General features: G+C 43.1%; 1 protein-coding gene across 1 annotated transcript in view; it reads left to right on the forward strand.

The window, feature by feature from the left end:
* SHISA6 (shisa family member 6) overlaps window positions 1–21740 on the forward strand; it is a 254479-nt gene that overhangs the window by 98562 nt on the left and 134177 nt on the right. The window lies entirely within an intron of this gene.

Here is a 21740-nt window from a genome sequence, read left to right on the forward strand (position 1 = left end):
GTGTGGTGGGGTGGCTCAGAGACTTTATTTAATCCACGCAGCATTGCAAAAAGCGCTTTTATGGGTTTCTGAGCTATCATGGGGAGGAAAGCTGATGGCAGAGGGATATTTCTGAGCAGGGAAATCTGTGGAGGTTTCTGGATAATGGAAGGAAAGAAAGGCTGTTCTGGGGGTACTGATGGACAAGGACCAGTTTTACTAGATGTAGCCCAAGGACCAGAGCAAGCAGTGCTTTAGAAAAAGCCTTCAATCCCTGGGATGAGTAATTTTTCTTTAACCCTTTTCTCCTTTTGGCAGAAGGGAAAATACAATCCTAATGCTTTTTAACACTAGAATGCAGTTCTAAAAGGGTTTTAGGAACAATTAAAACAAACAAACAGACAAAAAACAAAACAAAACAAAACAAAAACTCCCAAATGTAAAGCCAGTTTCATTAAGGACCTGACTCTAGCCTTTCCCCAGAACAGGCAGTCTTGGGTACTGGTCCTGCTAGAAGTGTAACCTCCATCTAGCCACTGGTCAAGTTTTCCAGGCTTTCTACCATGTCCCCTTCAAACTGTCACCCAAAGGGTTTTTCCTGCTTTGAAGAAGCCTGCTTTCCCTTTGGAAGCATTAGAGGAATAATGGGGCTCCCACCTCTCCACCCTCCTCTCCACCTTCCTCTCTTTTGGTTCTCAGGGCTGCCCAGATGTCCATGCTGCCTGTGATGGTGCAGAAAGGGTCAGTGCCATCGGGTGACAGTCCCAAATGGCAAATGGTCCTCACTTCTGTGCCACATTCCCCAAATGTGAATGAGAAGTAGTAGAGGGAGGTTTTTTTGTACTACTCACATTAATTATTCCAAGTCAAGATGGCAAAGACACAGCATTTTATGGTGGACTTTTTAATTGGGTTGTGATTGAGGTTAACAACGTAACATTCAAATCAGTTACCATAATAAACAAAATAAAGAGTCAGGGGGCTGGAAGGAAACAAAGCTAATTAAAATAATCAGCTTGACTTTGATGGGAACTGGCCTGGATCCTGCAGCACGTGTCAAGGCTCAATGCTGTAAGCACCATCCACAGCCTGGCCGTGGGTGTGTGTTGCATTAGCAGGAACAGTGACAGAGCCAAAGCGCAGGAAGGCGCATTCACGTGTCAGCTTGCTTCTTGCACTGTTTTCATTCCTTTGCATTTCTTTCTTTACCAGGAACAAGGAAAAAATAACCCCGAAGCTCTTTTCAAAGAGTCTCAGACAGCATCTAAGTGATGTATCTGCTGTCTTGTAAGAGCAGCCTCCTAGCCAAGTTAGGTGGTCAAGTATGGCCAAAGACCATGCACCTGTTGCCCTCCAGAGCATCTTTGCAGTGACTTGGAGGTGACCCAGAGTGAAACTGCACATGGAATGGCCCATGGACATCTGCCTTCATCCATCCTGCCTGGCCTTGAAATCACAGAATCACAGAATGGCTCGGGTTGGAAGGGACCTCAAAGATCATCCAGTTCCAACCCCCTGCCACAGGCAGGGATGCCACCCACTAGATCAGGTTGGCCAAGGCCTTGTCCAACCTCATCTTGAACACCTCCAGGGATGGGGCATCCACAACCTCTCTGGGCAACCTGTTCCAGTGCCTCACCACCCTCTGAGTGAAGAATTTCTGCCTAACCTCTAATCTAAATCTCGCCTCTTTTAGTTTAAAAGCATTCCCCCTTGTCCTGTCATTGTCTGATGGAGCAAAAAGTTGCTCTCTATCTTTTTTATAAGCTCCCTCCTGCCCAACAGCAGCTGTAACATCCACTGAGGCCTTGGTAGTGTGCCTCGCCTTGACACCCATTATGAGGGCAATGTGGAGTTCTTTTTGACTAAGAACTAGTCAAAAAACATTAACATATTTATTAGTAATGCCCTAATTTGAAGGGATACTGAGTTCTCTTAGGTGTGAGTAGTTCTTAATTATAATGCAACAGGAAAATACATTAGGGAATAGAATCAAACTTTCAATTAATGTCATTTTTATCCAGGAACACTAGTTGAGTTTTTTTTTTCTCTTTTTTTGATCTCTTTTTTTTTTCTTTTTTTTTTTTTTTCCTGTAACAAGGATGTGAAAACATTTGCTAATTTCCAGCTATTATAGTAACTTCTGTGAAATAATGTGATCTCCTATTTGCTTATAAGAAAACATTTTCTGTATTCACTCTGACTCTGAGCTGCTCTATGTGTATCAGTAAATTGAGATGCAGACTGCCTGCACATGTAAAGAGGAGTCTTTTCTTATGCAGAATAGCAACACATTTTACCAGTCCCATGGTGAACATCTAGCATTATTTCTGGGGTTTATTTAACGTAGTCGCTAATATCAGAGTGTGCATGAGTCTTAGCATTATGGCTGAGCAAAAAGCCAAGTGTTGTCTCTTGCTGACTGTTACACAAATATTTTGTTCAGTCTTCTTTGAAATGCTCACCTCACTTCTTGTTCCAAATATTTTACTTTCAATTTCATTTTCAGTCTCAAAGCAAAAAGTCCTTGAAATAAAAGAGTCTTTCAGGTGCCAGGCATGAATTGCGTATCATTGAAAATTAATTGAATCATCCACTTCCAGACTCACTTGGTGGTGGGCTTGGTTTTCTTTGTGATCTGTGAACATTTTGTTCAGTTTTGAAGTGTGTTTCTGCTCTGTTGCTTATATATCTAAGAGGACCATCCACTTCTATCCCTAACCTACATGCAACAGGAAACCTGATCTTTAGCTGCAAACAACCAACCCAGTGATGTTCTGTGTCTTTGTGCAAGCTCTGAATTGATGTCTTTTGATATAGATCAGGTAGATCAGCTTAATCTCACATCTCCAGTGTTAGCTTCTAGCTCTTCTGATGTGCTTCTCATGTAGCTATCTCAGTGGCCATTGACAGATGTCACAGGGAGGGTGCCCACTTGCTGGGAGTTCTCACCAGTCTCATGGAGTGGATATTTAAACCCTGTAGAAAGGATTGAAAAAGGATCTTAGGATCACTCTCTGCTCATGATTCTCCCATTGAATGAAAGAGCTGTGTTGAAGTTGTCCAAAATGATTTTGAAGAGGTAGGAAAACTGCGTTGTGCAAACCTATTTTAATAGAGAGAAATGGCAGTGGTCAGTAAAAACAGTCTGATAGACTGGGGTTAGGTAGAAGAGCAGTAAGAAAAATATTTCATTTTGTCAGTTTTGAAAAACGATCAAATTTTTCATTTGAAATGTTTCAATCCTAGGTTAGTTTCAGTCTTCTGAAGAGAAAAATCCATAAGAGTTTCATTTGACCATAGCCATTTTTAATGTTTTTTATTTGTTTGTTTGTTCCTGATGGAAAATAAATAAATAAATAAATAAAATGACTGCAAACTAGTTTTCCTGATGATTTTTTCCTAAATTTCTCCAGTGATAAAAAAAAAAATAAAATCCACTGTTCAAAAATCCCTCTTCTTTAGACCCATTATTTTGGTGAGGAGGGTTGCCAGAGGTCATGTGATAAATGGGAAGAGAGTATGAATTTGAGGCAGCATCCCCGAAGGAAAGGCTCATGCTATAAACCAGGGACAAAGGTTTCTGTGAGAAACCTCTTTTTTTGAAGAAACCTCTTGATCTCTAAGCCTGGAGTTCAGCTGTCAGACTCATCACGGTTTCACACTGATGCCATTAGAATGAGCTCAGAACAGCAACAACCAGAATTGCTTTGACCTTGACAAAGTGTTCCTTGACCCAGTGGATAAAGAAAATGAAATGTCAGGGAGGAAATGTCACATCAGCCTTTGAGGAAGGTGATGCAGGAGGGATGGATAGGTTGCTGTGGGCACATCACTCCAAGCCCACACCTGTGTCCCGAGATATTGAGGTCCCTGGGACTGGGATGGTGCAGTCGCATCACTCCAAGGTCTTGGACCCTCAGGATGTGGTCACCCTGCAGGACTAGGGACAGAGGCTTGCCTTTCTCTCTCAGTGCCTTTCTCTTGCCCTTCATCTTATACCCAGCATCTCTTCCTCCTGAAGCTCCTCATGGAAGCCTGTTCCAGGGTTTTGTTCTTTTGATGGCTGAAAACTTCTTTCAATTTTCCAGTCTGAATTTATTCATGGTTAGTGTATACTTCTTGTTCTTGTGCCAAGTTTGTCTGTTAGATCTTCTCCCTCCCCAGCATTTTCCCTGCCCACGTTTATTTATAGAAAGTTGTTTTTTTTTTTTTTTTTTTTTTTTTTTTTTTTTTCTCGGAGCCCTCTCAGTTCCAGCTTATTTTTCCAAAACCTGAATTTTGGACAATCGTCCAGTCTTCCTCTCTGTCTGTCATTTATGGTGGGGGACCTCATCTCTCCTTGGACTTCTGAGGTTCATTTATACAAGCCTGGGTCAGGAAGGAGTACGTCACAAGCTTGTTTTTCTTGGTGAGACTTAAAAGTGCCTTTCAGCTGTCTCTGAGCCCTATGTTTTTCTTGTCAGTTTAATATGCTTAGTAATAACACCTACCACTTTTATATGTCACACTCTGCACTCCTTAGACAACTACACATTGACTGGCAAAGCAACACAAAGAAATTGAATTTAACCAGAAAGGAGAAATGTTGCTTTCTTAAATAACCTTTGCCTCTTCCAGGTACTTTTGCAGGTCACAGGATTAGATGCCTTGGTGACTCACAGCTCTCCTGCCTGGCAATTATTAGTCTGTGGAGCTCAAAGCAATTACCAAAGCTTTAAACAAACCTTTTCTGGGTGCAGAAACCTCAGTGACACTATTAGCATCTTGCCAGTGAATCAGGAGTGAAAGTCTGCTGGAATTGCTGCTGGGGAATGCACAGTAAGGCTGGTAAAAATACCATTTGCTTGAAGTGGGAAAATATAAATAGATGTTTTAATATAACTCAATAATACATATCTTCAATGATACTTTACAGACAAGGAGGATAATATATTGTAATAATATAATAACAGTTCCTGTGAAAAGAGTATTTTTGGATGAAAAGTGGGAAAAATCCTGTTTTGAGAACTGAAAAAATGTTTCAAGTTTTCAAAACATAAAACCTACTAGGAGGATGTTTCAAAAAGAATTCAGTTCTTCAAGGGAAATATTTGTTCCTTTTGAAAAGATGATTTCCCTTCAAAAACTATTTTTGGCGAGCTCTGTTATGATGGCTCTATCTGAAAGAAAAGCCAAAGGGCACTTGAAATGAGGAACTGTGGCCGATCCCAAACACCACACAATCTATCAGAGTGTTTCCGTTTAAAGTGATCTTTGAATATGTTCCCAATGGTATTTAACGTTAAACTGCATCAGCTGCACATATAAATGGAGCTACATCTTTGACACATCCATAGCTGTACACTGTATCTCCTCAGCTTGGCATCTGTGGGACGCAGACCATATTTTCCTTGGTTTGGTAAGTGCAAGAGTCTTGAAAGCCTTGGGTTTTTGCTGGAAATGGAGGGTTGGGGAGAGTTTGGGATTCAGAGGGAACCTGAGCTGCAAACGTGGGGGCTTCCAGCACTAGAGCAGGAGAATGAGGTGAAAGCTCAGTCTTCACCAGTGTCACCCAGGAAGTCAGAGGAAGGGCTGAGAATACATCCTAGCTCTTTCCTCCCCACTAACTCAGCCAGCACTGGCTTGTATCAAAGGAGGTTATGATATTTGGGGTTTTTCAGCCTAGAGAAGGGGAGGCTCTGTGGGAACCTTACTGCAGCCTTAAAGGGGACTTACTAGACAGACAGGAGGAGACTCTTTAACAAGGTATATGGTAATAGCACAGGGGGTAACTTTTTTAAACTAAAGAAGGGTAGATTTGGATTATACATGTATGTAAGGAAGAAGTTCTTTACTGTAGTGATGGTTGGATACTGGCACAGGCTACCCATAAGAAGCAGTGGATGCCCCATCCCTGGTAGTGCTCAAGGCCAGGCTGGATGGGGCTTGAAGCAACCTGGTCTGGTGGAAGGTGCCCCTGCCAATGGCAGGGAGGTTGGAACTAAATGATCTTTAAAGTCCCTTTCAACTAAAACCTGATTATGTGATTCTATTTAGCATAACAATTTAAGTATGAAATGTGGACAGATGTCACAGGCTGCACATACCGAGCAGAACGAGGGAAGGTGCTCACTGAAAATGTCTTCTTTTTGCAGCAAAGCCTGTACAGCTAGTCAGGAGGTTTTCTGTGACATCACAGTGGGCTAACCATGTAGGATGCAAATTGGCACACAGATAAGCATCCTTAATTACTACTTACCTTGTACATGTCATATTTTGTGAAATGGTAGGTAAAAGGTATCATCCTAGCTAAGCTAGAAGAATACTATGAGTTGTTAGCACAGAGATTTTAATACTCAACTAATTAAAAAAAGTCATCTCTCAGTCCTAGGGGATTAGATTGCTTTTTTTTTTATGGAGGCTCGAGGTATCACACCATTTTCAGATGATGTAATTTACCTGACCTATTTGGTGACTCCATATTAATGTTTCTTTGTGATGGATTTACAATATAGCTTCATTATTAAAGACTTCAGAACAAGATTTATTATGATCTTGGTTCTTTCCATTCATTATTTTTTCCTTCTTGTTTGAAAGTGAGTCAGGACCCTGGGCGCTTTTCTTGTGTCTCCCAGTAAACTCTGAGTTGCTCTGGAGAAAACTTAGGGGTTTGACCTATCTGTTTCGCAATTTACTGTGTTGCAAAGTGGGTGCAAAGATAAACCACTGAAAGGTTTCCAGGCTTACGTGATTCATCTAAGCACACAAAGCACCAGAGATGAAGCAGACTAGTGAGTTTTCAGCTGGTACATATTGTTATTCATGATCATCTGTCTTCTTGCAGCTCTGATCCCAAATCCACTGCATTTAGTGCAAGGACTAGTGCAACGACTCCCACTGACTGCAGTTGGCCTTTGTTCCTTTTAAAAGTTTGAAAGGCACTGAGTACACTGGGCACCCAGCTGTCACTGGGGGGGGAGGGAGGGGGGCTATTCATTAACCCTCATTTGTAACATAAAGGAAAACTTATAAAATCCCAAGCTGAGGCAAGTTTTTTCAGTCAAGAGTTGGTTTAGAGAGAATTATGTATTAGAAACACTGCAACACTCTATTTTGTTTTTCTTTTTATTCCTAGAAGAAACCATTATAGGGGAAACTGCAGACAGATTTCCATACTTGTCTTGAAAGGTTAGAAGCCAGCCCAAAGCTGACTGCCTGTACTGTTTAATTGATTGCTAGAGGCTGAACACCCTTAATGTATCAGTATTAAATAAACAGATGTAAAAACTAACCAGAGACTTTAGCTTCTGTTGAGCTTTGAGATAATGATGAAAGTTTATTGACTCTGAGGGTAATACCAATGGAGTTACTGTTACACTTCAATAGCTATGGCAAGGCCTTTCATAGGACACTGGGAAAGCTACTAGATATTTTGATGCCTCAGTTGGAGCTTAGCTTTCCTAGAGACCTGCTAACTGCATACATGCTTGGTTTGCTCCCATGGGAGTCTGTCTTTAGATAAAACACTGCCCCCTGTTTTCCACCAGCACAAAGTCCAGCTTGCAGGTCTAAGAAGCAAATATTTCAGGTGAAAACTCCATCACTGTCATAGCCTGAGTACAGACAGGCAGGAGAGATGTTAGACAGGGCTAACAGTGCCACATGCAACATGGATTTCCTGAGCAGAAAGTGTTCTCTGCAGTGTCTAGGTCATTCCTGGCATCAAAACACCTCTCCTACAGTAGACAAAGCTATTTTTCCAGTGCAGAGCTGTCCCTGTGTGTAATGCATGGGGAATAAGAACCCTCTCTGTCACTGGACACAGAAGATTTATCTAGGAGAGGAGGTGGCCCTGAAACACCATCACTGCAGTAATTAATTGGCTTCTGCTGTAAAGCACAGCAGAAGCATTTTGAGAGACATTATCTGCTGTCCTGCTTGAATTAAGAATTCATAAGGGCACAAATCATTCCACAGGCTTTGTTTTGCTTTAAGTTATACTGTATACAAATTATCTGAGAAGAGAAGCTGATTAATGACAGAGAAAGAGAGAGCCCAGCAGACAATACATCTCCTCTCTATCTAATCTCTTCTACCTTCCAGTCTGCCTGCCTGTGAGCAGGACAGTGTGGTGGAGAGCAAACCACATACTCCATCTCCTGCCCCAGGCCCCTTTTCTGTTTCTCTGTGTCTCACCAGGGTTATGATAAATACACACTTCTGTAAAAAGCTTTTGGTTCTGAGGCCAGAGGAAAGCAGCTGCCATCCTCAGAAGTATCTCTGTTGCGTTCAGAACCTCCATCATGGCAGAAGGCTACTTTACCATGTCCTTATCACCTCCCATTTGCACCAAGTATTCATTGGATTGTCAAGGAGGAAGATGGATGTGAATAGCTTGTCAGTATCCTGCAATCTGTTAGATAACTAAGTTTTTCCTTGTCTACCTTTTTAAGACTTCAGATCCTGTGCCAGCTTTCCAAGCCTGGTGATACTGGTTAGTGTGAGCTGCAGCAGTGGATGGGACAGAGGTGGCATGGGAGTGAGACGTGCATGTACAAGATGTGCTAAATTCTTCACTGAAGTAGTTACAAGGCCAAACAAATCATCACGGCCTCATTAGACAGACTGGAATGTGGTCTGCATCCCCCAGACAGATCAAGCACAGCTGAATGTCAGCTGCATCTTTCTTCAGATGCAGAATGTCTTTTGCATTCTCCCTCATTGCTTCTTCCAACATGTCCCCAAAGGGAGGCAATGTGAACAGTTTTCCCTAGAGGCTTGCACAAGCAGTCTAGGGACCTATTTTTGATGTATATCCTTCCCTTCAAAAGGAGGTTCTGTAGAGGTCGGAGCTGTTGGCTATAGCTGCAGCTGCAGCTGAAGGTGTCAGTCACTGGTACAACATGTTCACAGCCCAGACCACCCCCAGACCCTCTGCCAACTGGTAGTGTGGCCAGCTGGTAAGCCCAAGCCATGGATGAGCACTGTTACAGACTGTATTTCTGTGCCCACTCTTGTCCAGTGGTGTTGTAGCATCCACCATGAGCCAGGGAAGATGTCAGGGATCTGCCTTTCCTGGACAAGCCTCAGATACCCATAAAGTTCCTAAGCCAGCCTCCTTTGCCAGCCTGCAAGGAAGCAGTGCCAGCTGTGAGTGTACAACAAAGCCGGGGCAGGCAGAAAATGTGCCTGGCAGCCACTGAAGCTGCCCCTACCCTGGGTTTGGCCTGAAGATGCAGACTTGCAGAGCTGTAACTGCTCTAAACAGAGGAGTGGGCCACAGCATCTTTGGTCTGTAAGAGAGGGACAGAGCCTGTGGATGCGGGAAAGGAGCTCGCAGCCCCTAGGTGAGAAGCAAAGCCCTTCCAGACTGCTCGCAGAAGCACCTGATGTGGCCAGAGGGAGCAGAAAGCTACAACCTGGCTGTTACAACCTGTCCACCAGCATCCTTGGAGCTCCATGGGCCACTTGCAGGTGGAGGGATGAGTACTATGGGATCAGGGGTTGAGGATGGGGATATAACCCTGTGCTGGTGTTGGCTCGGGACAGAGCTCTGGGACGGGACAGTGTTACGGTGAATAGTGCAATTCTGTTTATTTTACGGGAAGTAACTTCAATGTGTGTCTTTTTGTTTGTTTGTTTACTAAAGAAGCCTTTCAAGCACAGGAACAACAAATTTTTACTTTATACAGTATTTGAACTTTTTATTGATTTTAGTTTTAGGCTGACACCAGTTTGTTTTCTCTGCCCACAAGCAAAACCTTTTTTAGGGGAAAAAAAAAGATCTGAGGGAAATTTTTAAATGGCTTCTCCTTTTTATTCTAAATTGGAATGAAAGAAAATTTCAGACTGGTGGGATAACCATTTAAATGGCAATCCCAGAGCCCTCCCAATCCCACAATAACTGTCACCCTTCATTTACCACAAAAAACGGGGGAAATAAATATGACCAGAAGCAATTGTGCCCATTGTTTAACAGGTTCCTCTGCCTTCTGAGGTATTTAAGTCCAGGCTAAACAGATGTGTCAGGATTAACACAGGTAGGGTCAATGCCTCCTAGCAGGAAGGTGAAATAGATGACCTCTTGAGAGCTATCCCAGACATTTTCCTATGAGTCATCACCAATGACTTAACCTATTACAGCACAGGGCACCAAGTTAAGATCACTGATTACAGCAGCATCGGCTTCCTGATGGTCTCATATGCCATGACCCAGTCTGGCCTGGTTTATCTTGTGAGGATCAGCAGGATCACAGAGCACAATGTGCTCTGGCTACAGAATGATCTATGGAGCATCAACTCAAGTTAAATTAAGCTCACAAAATAAGCTTTTCAGTGGGAATGGAACAGAACTGCAGAGACTGGAATTAGACTCAACCAAAAGTGTCAAGGGAAGATGCAGGCTGAACCAGAGCTTATTTGCAGAACTTAAAATGAAATCACAACTTGCCTCTTTCCTGAGCTGTCACTGGGATCTGAGCTGGAGCCTTTGACCCACAAACTATGAATGCAATTTGCCACCACTCTAGGTACCTGGAGAGACCAAAATTGGGGATATCAGTATGCAGTAAGAAATCAAAGCAATAAATCTGCTAACAAATGAGAGTTGCAAGAATAATTGATTCTGAAAGAGGAACACAGCAAACAAAGCTCAACACCTTTATTTATACTGAACATCCTTACTTCCAAAAAAGACTATCTGGAGGCTCATGAAAAACAAAGAGTGAGGGGAGATAAACCTCACTCAAGACCCTGATTTCATATCTTTAAAGGTAGGTGAGGTTTGGGGCAGAATCTGGACCGACATGTAGAGAGGGCTGGTTGCTGATGCAGAACAAGAGGAGAAGGTGGAGGAGGACAAGAATGAGAAGGACAAATGAGGAGGAGGGAGGGCACAAGACCTCCAGCAACCCTGAGGTGGAGAAGTGCCAAGTCACAATACAGCCAGAGAGACACCCCAGGAAGGTGGGAACTTGGTAGGGAGAGAGGTGAAGTAGCAGACAGTGCCAGAAGACAGATGCAGTGTGTTAGACCACCTTTATTCCTACGTATATGCTGGTACAGGTATTGCCAATAAAAATACTGTGGTAAGGGAAGAACACCTCAACAGCTATGTAAAGATCTCAAAACCTCCCCAAATGTGCCCAAATGGCTCTGCAGTCTGCCTGCTCTCTGGCTTTGTAGGCATCTGCCTACCCTAGACTTTGGAGTGACCACAGACTTACATATTATTGTTCAGACATACTATGGAATGAATATAATTAAAAGCAAAGAAATTTAATCATGTCCAATCTAATGGGGAAAATACAGCTGCTAGTCTTCATATGGGGTAGCTGAATTTACTACAGAAAAGAAAGAACGAATGTGATCTTAGCTGCTCAGATGTAGTAACTGAAAGACCACAAGGGAAGCCAAAGTTGGATATTAGCTCTCTGATTTAAAATTAAAACAATTGATCAATTGTCCTCACTAGAATTAACAGCAAAACAAATAGTGCTGCAATGTAAAACTGAAAATCATTGTCTTGATCTGGCCAAATCCAAATGTCCAGGGTCTCTTAGGATTCTTGTGGATATTTATTATGGTAGAATGAATTGTACTTTTTGGTACATAAAATACAGATATTAGGCAGTTGAAAAGTAAAAGTTGTTCTAAAAATGAGCACTTTTTTACTGTATGCATTAGAAGGTTGCGGAGCTGGTCAAACTGTGCAGCAAACAGCATGCTCAGAAATGGGCTGCAGTGCCTATAAAGAAGTTCAAATTTCAGTCAGTATTTTATGCAGCAATTACAATTAAAGAAAGTGCATCTTCTCTGATCTAGGTGGGGAAAACAGCTGCTCTTAGTGATCAGCATGATCAGCCACTCATTAGCTTCTGTTTAAGCTGTGGCGGCAGAAGTCTTGTGTTTCCATTTCTCTTCCTTGATTCCTTTGAGAGTGTCTGCTTATTAGTAAGCACAGGCATGTTACCATGAGCAGAGACAACCAGTGTGTGCTTCCCAAATCCCACCTGCACAGCAAATGCCTCAGTGATGTCCATGAGCATGTTTGCTAGGGGAAGCTTTGTGTCATTCTCCCAGAGATACCTTTTGTGAGATGCAATCCAGCATCCCAGTGCACAGGTGAACCAGGAAGAGTGCAGACAGTTTGGGAACTGTGGACATGATAGGGACAAAAGCGATGTGGAAGAGATTAATCTACTGCTCTGCCCTACTCCTCTGGGGCCTCCAGACTCATTCCTCTATAAAGTGACTTGGGAGCCTGACCTGAGAACTGGTGCATTCAACACAACAAATTAGGATGCAGACAAAAACCTCACTCAGGTTTTGCAAAGAGATAGAGACAGGTTTAAGGGTACATATAACTTCACAGCTTGCTATGAAGTGTGTGATTAATTTGTACTTGAAGGTCTCACTGTAGGTAAGGATCTCTGTAGGAGCTGGTGTAACTCTCTGAGGCTCCAGCATCAGTAGTGCTCTGGGCTCCCAAGTCCCTCCCAGGGCACCTTATGATCATGGTCAATGGTCACCCTTCCAAGTGTAATGGAGGTAGGCTATCCAGACTTTCATTTTTAGTATCTTCTGCTGTTCCTTTCCTTGTGAAAAGCAGCAGGCTTGTAAAAATGGAGTAATCTGGAATTTCTGCTTCCTTCTTTATAGTTTCATTGTTGAAGGTGAAATATTCCAGCTTGGCACTGCCAGGCTGTTTGTACAGTTGCTGGTCTTGGGATTCTGACAGTGTTTGTCCCTCTTGCAGGCTGAAGCATCTGGGCACAGCCCTTTACAGACACCCCCACTTGGGGAGATGCTGCACCCACATGTGGTTCTCACAAAACATATATAGTGTATACAAAGAATCCCACAAAACATGCAGCTTGTTGGAGATATTGCACCAAAATGCCTTCTGAAGTGAACAGCAAATGGAAACCTCATGGTAAGGTTTGGGTTCAGTAAAATAAAGGGCAGTGCCGTGTATCTGCTCTGCATTTGAATTAAGCCAGATAACAAGGAATTAATGACCCAGAACCCAGGCTTATTACAGTGTCCCGCCTTGGTTATTGCTCTGTGCAATTTTCCTGTTGTATTTAATCTCTTCTTGGACACTGATACATCCTCAAAGCCTGCACGGTTAAACAGGGTGTGTGTCGTGGTTCTTCCTGGGGCTGCCAGGACTGCAGGTGCTGCCTCCGGATCGTGTCCCCAGAGGGGGCTGCAGAACAGGACTTTGCACAACTGTAGTGATATGCCAGAATGGGGTTCCTGCTCGCTGGCAAGCAGTCAGCTGGTCACTTTCAGTTGGAAGTCTTTTGTTTTATGTGTAACAATGTATTTTGTTTCCAATTCAAGATTTTTCTTTAAATGACAATTGAAAGATGTTTCCTAATGAGATAGTTCTGAATGAAAATATAAATGATTTCCCTTGAAAGATGTCAAAATGAAACATTTCATCTGGAGTGGATGGAATTGCTTGTTTGCTTTTCTTTTTCTTAAACAGATAGTTCAGCAAAACTAAGATGAGTTAATAAAATATTTCAGATTTCAACACATTTTTTGCAAAAAAAATGCAAACACTTGTAAAATGCTGCAGATATCCAGGACCCTCCCAGCTCCACTACATTCAACAGAGCTGCTCTCTAGGGCTTTTTAATATCCTGAACAGGTTTTCTCCTTTCTGTTCTTCAACTCCATAACTCCTATTTCTGTGCTGCCTCTCAGAGCTCCTTCTTGGTGGTTTATTAGAACTGCAAGGGTGGGATTTCAGACCTGCAGAGAAATGGACATAGCAGTTGCCTGGGTGCACATGGGGGATGTTTTGTTTTGAGTCCAGTGAAGAATTACGAGATACAGCAGATGTGGGAGTCATGGTCTGTGTCTATGGCTATGTACTCCCGGCAGAGGGAAGGGGATCATTCTCATAGAAGTATAAATCAGGAATTTCTCCTTAGCAGGCAGTGATTTTACACTTGTGTTAAAGTTAGACTGGAAACAAATTCAGGGAGTGATTTCTGAAAATCTATTTCTTCTTCTTCATATTGTTTGATCACCTGCAAGAGGGAGGAAATGAAGTGCAAGAGCAGTTCTAAAATGATGGTGAAATATCAGGTACATTAGGGGAATTCTGCTCATGCAGTCTGTCATCTTGCCTCTGTTATGAAGTGGCAGGTACCTGCCAGTGCCATTAGGCTGGGAAGCAGCATGGCACAATTTTGTTGCTCAGTCCATCCACCCAGGTGAAGCATCCCACCTCTCTCCCCCCCAGCTCCTTCTGTCCACAGGAACAGATTTGGCTGTCATGGTATAGCTGGAACAAGGGTCCAGTCACATCAATTGAATAATTTATCTTTTTTTTCTCATTTCTTGAACATTATTTGTGCTGCACTTGTACCTCTGTACTGCCACCCCAGTCTCGTCCTAAATAAACAGCCTTTCTCCAGTTACTATTTCCACCATTGGTATCAGTTTTGCTACAGCTGCACCAAAATTTGGTATATCTGATAGGTATTCTTGGCTTATGATGTCTGGACCATTGCATTCAAGAGAAAGAGATCTCTGCTTGCAATACCTAAAATGCTGTAGCTTTGCTGGTGTCAGGACAGCTGTTTTGAAAGAATATATGGATTTGATTTAAAGGTTTCTTCTGATGGAGACTCAACACCATACCCAGATGATTTCTTTCAGCTGTGAGTCTCCATCACTTATGTATATTTACACCTCCTTCACTTGCATATGCATACACCACACTTGTAGAAACGTGTCTGGTTTCAGGTTCCAGAGGCTTCTGTGTCACCTTTTTATACTTGACAAAGGTGTTTTCCCACGACTGGTATCTTTCCAGTGTAGAAATCTGTGGACTATATTTGATTCACAGTAGTTCTTTTGCTTTGATAAATTAAATTAGCTCAAGTTTCTCACTAGAAGTGTGTCTTGCAGGCTGTTGTGTGCCCTCAGAGCACCAGGTTATGAAGGAAGACTCTATATCCTACCAACACCTTCTCTTTGAAACACAAATCTTCCTTCCAGATTTCTTGTGGAGTATACACATACCTTCTTGAGAGCTCAGGTATTGACGTCCTGCCTGGTTAGATACGTGAGCACAGGAAGAAGCAGCAGCTGGGCAGAGCCCCGGGCAGGTGCATGAGGTGTGCCATGGCTGGTTAGGCTGTGTGTGGCTTCCTACAGCGTATTGCCTCTGTGCAGACACAGGAGTTACTGACCTCCCCTCTTCTGCTTTGGCACTTCTATAAGCAAAATGCTATACCTGCGTGTAGGGAGTGGAAAGTAAAGAAATAAACCACCTGTCACGAAATAAATGAAAATCCTGCAGGGTTGTAGCAGGACATGCACAGCATGACAGACAGCTGAACTTACAGTAAACTCCTGTATTCCTGAACCCTCAGGCAACATCTTTCCGAACAACTTGCGTCAATAGGCTTCAGGCAAGAGCATGCTAACACCTGTACTGTGAATGTACCCCGTTATGTATCGCCAAAGGCCATTCTAGAAGTTGATGCATGCACCTGCACACATTTGTGGAATTTAAAATCACAGACAGAGCTGTGTCACAAACATCATTATGGGCAAAAGGAGCTCAGAATTCATCATTTCAATTAATGTTTTAACAGTCTAGTTGTCCAAATTGTCTAAGTAGAATAGGAAAGCCACCTTAATAAAACAGTAAAACCTGTTATACGGAAGCTCCCAGGTAACTCTGTCCTCTGGGGTTGCACTTAGCCTCTCCATCTCCTTCTGGATCCTAAAATCAACAGTTCCCTCCTTCCCAAAAAAAGGAGGAGAGGTTGCAAGAAGTCATTGGCATCAGTCCTTCAATGGACGGAGTTTGGTATTGATGGTGGCTGTTTCTCCCTCTTTGATTTGGGTCTGCTTCTGGCTATTTTTGTGCATTTTCTTGTCATAACCTGCTTCCTCCTTGTCCAAACACTCAGCTAAAGCCTGAAAGTTGCCCCAGCCCCAATAACACAAAGGGCTGTTCTTTGTCGCCAGGAGCTACCTGGCTTTGTCAAGCCATTGCCATAGACTGGTCCCAGGGCAGAGATAATCTAGAGTAAATCCCGGTTCCTGCATTGTTATCACAGCTAGAATAAGCCAAAACAGCTCAGGCAGGTGGAAATCCAGACTAATCCTGAGACCCTGTGCTGTAAGTTCAAAAGAAAGCCTGTTGGCTTCCACTGGTAATAGAAAAAATAAAATAAAATCATATTTACTAGGCTACCAGTTAGGAACAGCTAACAGAAGTTGCTCTGTAACTCAAGATAATTGGTATCTTTGCTTAATATGGTCTTTAGGTGCTCTCTAAGCCTGTGTAGCCAACTGTCTGCAGAGCTTTTATTCTGCCAAGCACTGCTTAAGGAAGAACACATCCACCACCACTTCTGTGGTCTGGGTACAAAGGCCACTGTGGGCAAGAAGGCTAAGAAGAGCTCAAAGAATTGGGATTATAGGTAGTGGTATGGTGAAGAAGCTGCAATTTGAAAAGGGAATGCCATAGAAAAGAGAACTGAGAGGTACAGGGAAAATAGCAAATAAATTGGCTGTTTCATACAGTGGACCAACGCTGTCTGTCCCTAGACCTAAGTGCTTCTGTCCCATAGGGAAAACAAGTTTATTTGTTGCTCACATCTTTAATGTTTTCTGATTCATTGTATTTGCTGAATTCACATCCAAAAGCACTATGTTTGGTGTCACATGAGGAGAAAAAAAAAAAAAAAAGGCAAACATACAGCTGGAGGTTCCCATCCCAGGCTAGTATGTAGTACAATAAGGAGGTTTCTGAGGCACATCATCTTGAGGACAATTTTCTCTATATCATGCATCAGTGAGCTGCAGTGAGAAAAATATTCACGGTGGTGAATTGAGATAATTCCAGGAAGAAAAACCGGTAAAAAATCTGAACATTCCTCTATTGTTTATTACTCATTTGACTGAGTTATCCTGCATTCCATTTGCTCTGCAGTATCATGCTGCAACACTAAGCAACCAGATGGAGACAGGGAAAACTTCTCTTAGAACTACAATAGACGAAAGAGATTTAAGGCTTCTATGCCCAAAGTGCAATACAGATGAGCTGGTATCTGCTTGTGGAGACCAACTGTAAAGTCTAGGCGACCTCCTGATGTCAAAGAGGACAATCCATCTAGCAAGGTTAAAGGACTGGATTTAGATTAATTCAAGAGCTTGTCCAATAAGATAAAGCAGTATAGTGAAGGTAAATATTTGCAGCTTTATTTGCTGTGAGATTAATGTAATTGGTTTGGATTCCTTCACATCCTCCAGCCCCTTCATAAACATTGCACACTGTTAAATGCTGCAATAATGAAGGCATTTTGTCTTCATCATACTGGAGGGCAAGAAGCAGGGGAGAGCTATTCTTGCAAAATATTAGCCCAGTTTTGCAGACCCCAGAGGATCTATTAATTTAGGTTAGAGGCTCTGCATCTAAGCCAGGGCTGAGCTTGGTGAGCATGTGAAAGGTTTCCATAGCTCCACATCCCTTCCTTCCTTCGTTTTTCTTTCTTTCTTTCTCTTTCCTTCCTTCCTTCCTTCCTTCCTTCCTTGCTTCCTTCCTTCCTTTCTTCTTTCTCTCTCTCTTCCTCTCTTTCTCTATCTGTCTTCCTGTCTATATGTCTTTTTTTTTGTACAGCCAACACAGAGTGTGGGCACAGAGCAACCAAAAGTATCAGAATTTTGTCTGGATCACCCGTCCAAGGGCTGCCAAGTAGGGCTTTAGACTGCTAGGAAAATTCCACTGTTATCTGGCATCATTGCTGTGAGTTACTGCATGCAGAAATCCTGACAGTCGTCTGTCAGATAATAAGTGTAGGAACTGATCTTAAGGAATTGGGAGATAAAAGGGAATGAGGAAAGGAGAGTTTCATCCTAGTCGTGTCCCAGTCACCAATGCAGTTCTGTCTCTATTCTCTCTCCATGGGAGAGGAGAACATGGCTTCCCTGGTAGAAACTCAAGATAAACTCAGCATCTCCTCAAGATAACTACTATTTCTTAGTAGCCATCTCGCTCCGGCCAGCCACAGCATCACAGCACCGCTGGGGCTGGAGGCAGCTGTGCAGACTACTTGGTCCCATCCCATTGATCCTACTGAAGGTTGCCCAGGACTGTGTCCAGCTGTGGGGAGGGGGGAGGGTGAACGACATGGGGATGACAAAACAACTTTTTTTGTGTGAGTAGAATTTCCTGTATTTTGGTTTGTGTTCATTTTCTCTCGACCTTTCACTGAGCACCACTGAGAAGAGCCTGGGTCCATCCTCTTTAATAGCCCCATCCCTGCTGAATCATTCCAGCCACAGGGCATCAGTCCTTCCTTTTCTCTGGCCAGGTTCTCCCCTGTCAGTTCCCTCTAATGCAGGCAGAAATGGACTTTGGCTCCATTATTCAGAAAGTTTGGCTTTCCACCCATTCCCTGTCCTCCTAGTGCTGGCCATTAGAAACACAGATGGACAATGACAAACAGAACAGAGAGCAGCTCGCTTTCACTGTGCAAGCTGCTGGCAGCAGCTTGGTGTTCAGGAAAATGAAGCCCAGCCTCTAAGTATAGCTGGTTTCTGAGCACATAGCCAAACTATGGTCTGTGCGGGTATTGATAGGCATGAGTCCCAAACTGGCTGTTATTGGAACCATCTTGGTGATCAGAAAAGTGAATCTGTCCCAATTCGTGAAAAATCAATTAAAATCTGCGTGGCTCCAACAAAGTCCAGCTACTGGAACCTGCTTTTGTTTCCTCAGCCCCTAATTACTTGCTTCTTGTTTTTTTTATACCATCCATTCAATGTCTGCTTCAGTGCTCAGAGACTGTGAAGCACTTTGGGGACTGTTTTAAATATTCAATTGTCTGTCTCGATGCTCTGTGATTTACTTTCCAACCTGGAGACATTCATTAGTGGGGTGCTTCACTGGAATTCATACATATTCTATGATTATTGTTACCAAAACGACAGCGTCCACATTGGCTTGTACAACAATAACGACACATGGCTTGATGAGCTCTTAAGCAGGTCCCAACTTCAGATATTGATTAGGCGGCTTTGGCTTAGCTACTGAAGAGTAACAAAAATTGTTTATTACAAATATCCTGTGCTGCGACAGCAATGATTCACATCACACAGGAAGCTATCATACAAAAGAAATGTAGATATTGCTCAGATTTTCCTCTACACTGAGTGTGTGAGAGCCAAGCATGTGGCGTGGGAGCCCATGGGCTGGAGGGCAGGTTGCCACACCATGGGGGTCTCAAAGGGGAAGGTGAGCATGGTGAGCTAAGCTGGGGGAAGCACTGGTGCATAGGAGCACCACTATTCAATGGCCCCATCAAGCATTGCCACACTACATTTTATGCGGCAACACTTTTCTATGCTGTAGCTGACCAGATTTTGTCTTTCTGAATTCTGACCTGGTCAGGGGACCTGAGCACCTGGAAGGACTCTATAGGTTCAGGAGATGGGATGATTTAGTGACCAAAAAAACCACCAGGGAACATTGTGTTTGTGGCGTTTTCAGTACTGTCCCTTCTGATGACAAGGAGGTAAATGAGGGTTAGTGAGAGAGGCACTACTGTTGTAGGATTATTCACTCTGAGCAGTTCCCCAGCCCTCCATATGCACTCAGTGCATGATGGTTATGTCTTGTCATCAGCCTTGCTCATACAGACTTGGCACTTTAGCTCTTTCTTCATCTCTAAAAGTCTTCACTTCAACCCATAAGTGAATGTCAAGGCATAATCAACACATCACTATTTGTATAAGCTTGCTGTAGGTGACTGTCTCCTGACTGTAATGTAGATCACATACATATATGCCAGAATGTGAGCATAAGCTAATTTCAGGTTTGTGATTTCTCTATAGAAATCACCATCAAATTTAGATCTGTTGCTGTTAGCACAAACCACCCACCCAGAGACCTGAGTTTTCCTGAAGTATTACAGAAAGCATTTCCTTTTTTTTAAACTCACCAATTATCCTGCTTCCTTGTAGCACTGGTGTGCTACACCAAGGTTGCTCCTTGGTGAGAAAACTGCTATAGGCCTACCCAGTACCATCCAGTGCTGTATCTCCCTTGGACAGAAGAAGATTAGAAAAAAAGTGTAAAACTCATGAAAGCACAGAATGATTTTTCCTCTGTCTCTACACTCCTCTTACAACTCCCAGTAATTAGATGTTCAGGGATTTCCACACCTAACATTGTACGTGGGCTATTGCTTTTGCCTGTCTAATCTGTTTTTTTTGTTTGTTTGTTTGTTTTTGGTTTTGTCTTTTTTTTTTTTCCTGCACATATTAATGAGATTCAGAGTTTAACTAGTCACTACATGAACAAATCCTTCGTTCTGTGTTCTTTAAAGTTTCTGAAATTATAATTTCCTTGGGTGGCCTCTCATGCCTGCATTTTGACAAAATGTGAATAATCTGTCTTCACTTCCTCCTTTGTTATTCACAATTTCAGAGACCCTGCATTCCTGCTTCCCCAGGGTGAGCCCATGTAGAGAACTTGCAATGTAGCTTCCCAATCAAACCTATAAATCACCATTGACATAACATTAGAGCTGAAGAACATCTGTTATCTGCTAATGCCAACAGTGAGTCAGAAAATAGAGATATGTGGACTACAGAGACAAAGGAGCTGAGATTTAAAGTAAAGAGGACTGAAACATAGCTGAAACCTTTGATAGCAACCCAGCCTAGTGCCTTGCTGTGTAGCCTGGTAGATCCAGCTCTGAGTTTGTGAAGGGCTCTCTGTTGGACATAGATATGTTCTGATAATTGAAAGAACCAGTTCTGATCACCAGCTTCCTGTCTGTGTATCTTCAGTGATTCAATGCCAGCCCTGCTTATTATAACAGCATGTCATCAGGTCTGGTCCTGCTCACCTGGGGGTCTGCTCAGCACCGAGTGAATTACATTAACCAAACCCCTGCTGATACCTCCTGGGAGTAAGTGCTGGGACCTGTTTTCAGGATGCAAGCTTAGTTTCTAATGGATGCATTTACACAGAACAGTCCCTGCGTGGCCATCACTGATGAGCAGGGTCTTTAATATTGTAAATAGTTCTGCCCTGCCCACACTGATGACCACTTGTCTACCAATGAAAGTCATTAAGAGATGCTGCGGACCCTAAGACCGGTCGGCTCTGCAGGTGTAAAGAAGTAGAAGCCTTGGCTAAGGTGATGGTTCCTGGAGGGTGCCGGATCAGCCCCATCTGTGGAGGAGGCTGGAAAGGAGATTACAGGGATTAGGAAGGTGGTAGAGGAGGTTTAACACCACACGTCCTCAGGATGCTTCCTGAGATACTTCTGAACTTCCACGGTGAGCACTATTCCCTGTGCATGCTGTATGCTGAGCATGGCCAGTGCTGGATTCACTAGGTTCATCCTGGGATGGCAAACAGCCTATCTACCAATGCCACCGAGAGCTGTGTATTCAGTAAGGAAGAGGCTAAAGGAACAGTGTAAAGCCCCTGTTTGTTTCTCTGTCTCACACTCTGGAGCCTTTCCATTATGTCAGTAGGGAACATTGCTCAAAGAAGTCAGGTGAACAACTAGCTGCTGTTTCTGCAAAGACAACATTTCTGGCCAGTCTGGTGAAAATCTCCTCTTCACAATTTCCTTTACGTCATCTCTTTCTTCATTTGCCTAATACAGCAGTACCTTAGCAGAATGCTTGGCAGAGCATCATCCCAAAAGGCTCCATGAACTCTAGGGAACAGGAGCTGCATTCATGACAGAAGCATTCAAGCAATCCCAAAAGCCCAGGCC

The sequence above is a fragment of the Anas platyrhynchos genome, chromosome 19, assembly GCF_047663525.1.
Source record: "Anas platyrhynchos isolate ZD024472 breed Pekin duck chromosome 19, IASCAAS_PekinDuck_T2T, whole genome shotgun sequence".
Classification (NCBI taxonomy): domain Eukaryota; kingdom Metazoa; phylum Chordata; class Aves; order Anseriformes; family Anatidae; genus Anas; species Anas platyrhynchos.